Raw genomic sequence first — 7,719 nt, forward strand, 5'->3', positions numbered from 1 at the left:
TTGAACCCAAAGCATTTACTCAGAGCTATATCCCCATTTTTTTTTCTTTTAATTTTGAAACAAAGTCTCACTAAGTTAAATTGTCCAAGCTGGGTTCTAACTTGCTATCCTCTTGTCTCAGCCTCCCACAGCGCTGAGATTAAATGTTTGCACCACATTCCTATCAATTAACATATGGTGTGAGGAACTATCCTGTTTTTTGAACAAGAAATTAAGAAGACACCAAATCATCTTTTGATGAACAAAGGACATAATATATGTTTTAGTTACTTGTCTCATTGCTGAGACAAATACCCGACACCCAAAGTTAAAGAGGAAAGGATTTATTTAGCTCACAGTTTGTAAAGGTTTCAGTCCATAGTTGACTGGCTGCAAGGCAGGGTGGCACATGTTAGAGGGGCAACAGTTCATGGCACCAGAAGACAGCAGAAGTAACAAGGCAGCAAAAGAGGAGCCCCTAACAGTCTGTCCACACCTTTTATCTTATGCAGACTACTTAGGGCAGGTAGCACTCACACCCTCCACTCTGGAACCCTTGAGCCTAGCATTGCACCATGAATCAGTTCCAGAAAATGCCCCACCTGTGACTGATATGGAGACTTGGAGGGACATCTAAAACCATAACCATGTCTTTATTACCAGAATATCAAATCTTATCTAAGTCAAGCCTCTCAGAAGAATTGAAACAGGATGATCCACATTGAAGAATTGAAACAGGATGATCCACATTCCACCGACTCAGCCCCGCATTACAGAGCAGACTCAAAGGCTGTCTGATTAAGCATGTGAGTGACTGAGCATATAACTGCAAAAAGAGAAGGAAGCAAAACTGTAGTGTAACCAGCGGGGCAGCTGAGCCACCTGGCCTTGCATTGTACCTGCACAGTGCATGCCTCAGCCTGTGCACACTCAGGTCATGTGTGCAGTGAGTCTGTCAGCTGGTTTCACAGAGGGGCAAAGTGTGATGCTGCCATTGCAGACACACAAGAGCAAGCAATGGAGTAAAGGCAGTGAACACTGCTGGGAGATTTTTAGCAACTAAAGCAACCTGCTGCATGATAAACAGGAAAAATTTTAAGGACAGATGTCAGAGGGAGAGAAAACATTGATGTACTAGAGTGAGAGGCAGGATGGAGGAGCCTGGCAGACCGCTGAAGAAGGCAGCTCCTTGCGGCAGTCCCCAGGACAGTGACAGCCAGTGTGGCAGGCCAAAGGCTGCCTCAGAGGGGTTGAGCTGAGCCTGGTGCCCGGGTGATTTTCGGCTTTGAGAGGGGCACTAGCTGATATGAGAGACCCAAAATATAAGGAATTTAACCAACAAGAGAGATGGTAGGAAACAGGAAGCTAGACTGGAGATTGCAAGGGCATCCTGGGAAAGAGAGGGAAAGAGGCGGGTGGAGGAGTGAAAACAACAGAGGAGGAGATCTGTGTACTGTGTATACCAGTTCCCAGGATGAATGTGATTATTGTGTATTGCGAACAAATACTAATAATGAAAATATATATCCTTAAGAACCTGACCCATAAAGTCTCTTTAATCCTATAAGCCTATAAATAAATATACTTATGTTGATGCTTGGTAAGTCTTTGCATTCGGGTACTATATGACTTTTTTTCTTTCTCCTCTTTTTCAGTAGAGAATTTCAGTTAGAATGGATGCATAGTGGAAAGGTATAGATCCTCAGGGATTCAATCAAGCCACTGCGCAGAACTTTGAGACTGACCACCAACAGGATGAGGCAGAAGTTGTGGACCTAGGAGCTGAGCCAGGAGCTGAGCCAGGAGCTGAAGAAAGCAGGCAGCCACCTCAAGGGTGGTGGAGTTGACTAGTGAGGAGACACATGAGCACAGAGCTCACTGTGGGCCCTTCCTAACAACAGAGTCTAAAATGGCCCAAATCCTTCAAGGATCAGTGACTAAATATCAAAGAGGCTGGTGTTAAAAGTCCACAAATCATAACAAAGTGTGAGGAGAAAGCAGCAGCTCCTCTCTGTTTCTGGGCTGCAACCCCATTGTGCTGGTGTCCCTCTTTTCTCTTGTAAGTTTTGCCTTCATCGTATCTTCAGAGCATTGTCTCATCCTTCAGACTCCTCTCTTATCACTCCGAGTGAAATAGCAACTCCCTCTGCTACAGCCCACCTTCTGTGGGGCCACTTTCTCCTCTCCCCAACACACTCGGGTCAGTCATATGGGAAAGGAAGTGAGGGAAATTCTCGTTTCAGATAGTGCCACAGTGAAAACCTGAGGAATAACTGAGGAAAACAGTGATCTGTTGGGTGAGGCTTGGAAACGGGCTCCAGCTGCGTCTCCAGTCTCTATGTGTTTTGAGGAAAATCAGTGAGCCTTATCTTTCTCTATACTTCCCCCAGTCAGACAGATGGGGGCCAACATTGCTCCTCCTTTGGACCACTTAAATGGCCTCTCACCTGGATTTCCTACTTCTGGCTCTACCTCTGATAGTTAGAGTGATGATAAAATGTATCACTCAGAGCCTGGGGATTTTGCTCAGTGGTGCCACTGCCTGCCTTGCAAGTGCAAGGTCCTGAGTTAGATCCCTAGTACCAAAAAAAAAAAAAAAAATCACTCAGATCTACACTTCTGAATGTGCAATGCAGTATTAATAATTTCCCCATGACAAGTCATGAAGTGGAGCTACTATGGGAAAACAGGACAGACAGACACCCACTAAATAGGATCGCATCCATCTCCTTGTGAAAGTCCTCCTGTGACTTCTTCCAGGAATAAGTTACAAAGCTAGTACTGGGGCTTTCTAAGACTCCACCTCCACACTTTGTTTCTCCTGCTCCAGGGCCCTGTCTTGTTCTGATCCCTGAAAATGGCAAGCTCCCTTGCTTCCTGAGGCCTCTGGATTAGTTACGCACTCCATCCACAGGGCTCTTTCCCTCTTTCTTTTCACAGCTGACATCTCAGGCTTCAAGTTTGCTGGCATCTGACTTCCTCTAAGCGGCCTTCAGAGGACTTGGTTATTCTACCAAACAATCCTTCAGTCTTTAACTGACCAACATGCTAACCTGATCAGTTGTCTTCCTAGCACTCAGCTCATGTGTATTTATAACTCACTCCTTTTTAAATTGTTTTCCTCTCTTTTCTACAATATAGGCACCAAGCAAGCAGGAACTTTGTTGTATCTTTAGCACTTGAATCAGGTTTTGCCACATATATAATATTTGTTCAAAGAATGAATAAATTCTGAAATTTAAATTATGCTCAAGTACATGATTATTATGGCAAACAAATGAGATACAATGTGCTAAAATTACTTATAAAATAAGAGGTGATATACAAAAGCAAAATGTTCTTAGATAATTTATATACCTGTAGATAAATCAATGAGGCCTTATGAATATGTGTATGTGTGTGTGTGTGTGTGTGTGTGTGTGTGTGAGAGAGAGAGAGAGAGAGACTATTATAAAGTAATATGTCTACAGTTCTACTAGCAACAGGCCACACTCAGAGAGCAAATTACACATTACACCATCTGGTTCGCAGAGTGCAGGGGTGAAAAAATTAAAGCTGGTGGATTAGAAAGAAAAGTTGGAAAGCAACAGAGCTGTCTAATCAGATGCCTGATATCTGGCGCAGCCTCTCTATCATATCTATTATGAGTGATGCAGATGCAGAAAACTGTATTCTTCATATCATTACACTTATATACAGCATAATTTTCCTTCCAGAAACCCTAGGCTGTATAGCCTGAAGGTATTCAATAAAACTGAGAGGGAACACTAGAAGTGAGTCATACCAGTTTGACATTTCCAGCTCTGCTGTGACCGCCAGACCAAAATATAGTCTGCAGGCCTCTTTTTCATTAGCGTGAAACTGCCGCGTTTTAAAATAGTTTATCCATTGAATTAATCTCCAAGCTGTCTTTCACACAGGGCAGATAGGGCTCCCTGCATCAGTCTTCTTATTCTGAAACACTCTTATTTTTATTTGTATGCATTCTGGATAATGAATAACGATCTTTTTGCTCAGAGAATGCCATTCTCTGAAATAGCTCCCAGCATTTTGTAAATGTTAACTCATTAGAACTCATACAGTCCAGAGCCATCCATCACACTGAGGTAGGTCAAATGCATCCTATTTCACATTTTACAGAAGGAGAAATTTTAGGGACATCAACCCAAGGTCACCCAGTCAGCAACCAAACAAGAGAAGACAAGGCACAGAAATATTATCCTGGAAGCAGACAAACTCACTGTGCTCTCTGCCTATCAAGCTGGCCCTCAGGGACAGGTAGGTAGGGACAATAATATCTGTGCTCTTGATCAAGACCCAGATGGGGCTATAGGAATGAAGCGAAGCATACTGCTTGCCCCCTACCTACTTCTTCCCTGCAAAATGTGATTAAAATAAAATTCACAAAATCCTCAGTTCCCTTGTATGAGAGACAGTTCAATTCATTTCCATTCCACCTCTGTTTCTGGCCCTTTGCGGGGTTTTGGAGATCACAGAGTCCTGGTTTCACATTGTTTACCAGCCCTAGAAGAGCCTGTGCAGCACATTGTATGGTCCAGCCTCAGGGAAGTGAGCTGCTTTCTGTGATCTCCAGCCTCTTTGGCTTTCTAGTGACATGGGCTGGGTGGCCACACAGTAATACCCTGCATTTGGTTCCGGAATTGCTCCCTTAAAAGGAGAAGCTACTGTTCATAGTCACTGTTCACAGCTTCTTCTTAGTTAGGGAAGCCTCAGCTGGTAGCCTCAGACCTGCTCTCAAGAGCTTTCAACAGATTGTATCATACCCATCCAAATTTTCCAGCTTCCTCTCTTACTTCAAATAAACTGAATATAGACTTCATCTACAAGATGCCTGCCTAACAACACCAGGACTTTATTGAATAAGGACTATTGCTTAGCAAGTTAACCCCAAAACTGATGATCACACCTCCATTTCTTTTACATTCAATTTTAACACTTGTAATGATTACATCACTAGTTAAACTATGACATTCTAAAGTATATTCTCTTATTAAATAATTCTTCAATGTTTATAATCACCTTAATTATAATAACTAAAAACTAAAAAGAGGTCCTTGAATAGTTATATGACTAAACTATAATCCACCCATACCATAAAATGCTTCTCAGGAATAAAATGGCACCAACTACTGTTATACTCCATATAGCATTGCAGTTTTCTTCTTGCAATCTGTGACAGATCTAAAGGACATATTCTAAGTGACAAAAACCAATTGCAAAATGTTACATGCTACTATATGCTAAGTGATCACAGACAAAGCATGGTAGAAATGACAAACTTTTAGAAATAATAAATACACTAATAGTTGGAGAGTTTAAGGGTAGAAAGAGGGGACAGCAGTGGTTATCACTATTAAGAGGTCAAATGAAGATCTTTGTGGTTATGGAAAAGCTCTGTATCTTGATTAGGGTAGTGGTTGCCAGTCTACACATCTGATAAAAATAGTGTACAGCTGCACATGGGAACACTATCATACTTGCAATTTCCTAAGGACCTACAACTATTTCAAAATCAAAAGGGAAGTGTATAGAACATATAGCTAACCACAAAGTTGGAAAGAACTTCCTAAGAATGATAGCAAATTGAACAACCAGGAATGAAAATAGACATAATTGAGAATGAAAACACTTTAAAATTTTTGCATGGAAAAATCTGTACAAAGTCCAAAAAATGATAAAATTGAAAACATATTTGTAAACCATAGATAAATTGCTGCCAATTCTAGAGTGATTATTATATATCAATAAGCTTTTAACTATTAGACCCCTGGGAAACCACTTGTAAACAGATGCAAAGGCATTGAAAAAACCAACTAGTGCATATTTTCCCTCAATGTACATGTAGTAGTTCCCCTTATCAATGGATTTACTCTCTGCAGTTTCAGTTAATGGCCCCCAGGTACTGAGGTTCAAAGAGTGTTAAATGGAAAATGCTAGATAACTGTTTATAAGCTTTAAATAAATTACACTACAATACTGCACTGGTTAAGGTTCTTTAAGGGGACAGAATCAATAGGACAGGCTTGCAGGATCAAGGGGAGGAGAGTCCACAGTGGCCATCTGTCTGCTGCACAGCCAGAGGATTCAGCTGCTGCTCAATCTGAGAAGCTGGGAGATGCAGAACAAGAGGGACCCAAGATCCAAGGGTGTTCAAAGATGAAGGTCTGGAAGCTCACTGGACAGTTACTAGTGTCAGTCTTCAATGAAAGGCTTAAGAAGCTAGAGTCTGATCCCCACAGGCAATGGCAATCATACCCCCCTCAGGCAGAATTAAGCTTTTTCAGTATAGCCCAATTTCTTTCTTCTCTCACATTCCATCAGGGCTGCAAGCATATCAGATGGTGTCACGAAGAGTTGAGGTGGCTCTTTCCCCTCAGTGTGCTGGCCTACATCCCACTAATCTCTGCAAAGACCCACAGATACACTCAAAGTTGTGATTCACTAATCTTCTGGGCCTTTCTCAATCCAGTCAAGTTGACACTCATAATAAAAGGTCAAAAGTATATTATGATTATTCTGTTTTATTTATTGGTTGTTGTTGTTAATCTTTTACTGTTCTTCATTTCCAAATTAAAAGTTGTTGTAAATATGTGTGTATAGGGAAACAGATACAGCAGCTGTGGTACAGACTCAGGTGCCCACAGGGAGTCTCTCAGCATGTCTTCCTTGGTGGGGTGGACCATGGACTGTATTTTCAGACACTATGCTTGGATTCTCTAGATACAGAGAATGAAAATGATGGTGCTGATGAAGGTGATGATGACAACAACCACCATTCATTAAAACAATCATAGAAAATCCATTTTCAAAACAGTTTCAAACAGAATTTGGTGCTTTTAGCTGGTTCTAAGTGACTATTGGTCTGGATCTCTGAGGTAAAACTAACCTCTGGTTTCCATGGCATCCTGATGTTGCTGGCTGCTCCATTGATGAAATGGAGCTGGTTGTGATGGATCCTGGAAGGATTGAGGCTATAGGGGGTACTGATGAAAGAGACCTGGAAGGTGCTGGGCTGAGCATGGTGAGGGTAGCAGTTCCAGAGATGTTGAATTCTAAACTCTATTCTTCCTCTAATTTCCAGAGAAGAAACTGGGACACCATGATCCTGAGGTCTTTAACCTGAGGATCTTATGAATTTCCAGAAGCCAGTATGGGCTAGCTGGAAAGTGAGAGGCTTTAGGGGGGTCACAGTCTTCATGAGAGGGGCCTCTATATTCACAATCTTTTCCTCTAGAAATCTGATATTAAATGATATTACTGATAAAGGGAGGAGGAGTCTTGTAGGAGACCAGCTTGAAACCACACTGGTCAGCCTATAAAACATTATTGAATTGGTTTATAAATTAGCTATTGATTGAATTGTGAGTCTGTCCTAGGCACGTGACTTGCTAGATGTCTGGCATACAGAAACAGACCTCCCTATACCAATGGCCACAATTATGATATCAATGGTCAGTGATATTGTGGCATCTCTAAAAGGAAGATAACACTACAGCTGAGGATTTATGACCCTTGCACAACCATCCTCCCAGATCAAATGTTAGCTAAAGATAACACAGGCTACTTGTTAATTATGTCCTGTCCTTTGCAGGAATGTATCACTTCTCCCTTTTTACAAGCCTGGCTCTCATCAACTCCTTAGTCCTACTGTTCCCTACATATGCCTTCACACCCCCTACTATGTTGTGTAACCAATAAATATCGACAAGTTCAAGTCTT

This window comes from Heterocephalus glaber, unplaced genomic scaffold, assembly GCF_053883595.1.
Source record: "Heterocephalus glaber isolate CG9 unplaced genomic scaffold, H.glaber_assembly_v1.0 deba00000347, whole genome shotgun sequence".
Taxonomy (NCBI): domain Eukaryota; kingdom Metazoa; phylum Chordata; class Mammalia; order Rodentia; family Bathyergidae; genus Heterocephalus; species Heterocephalus glaber.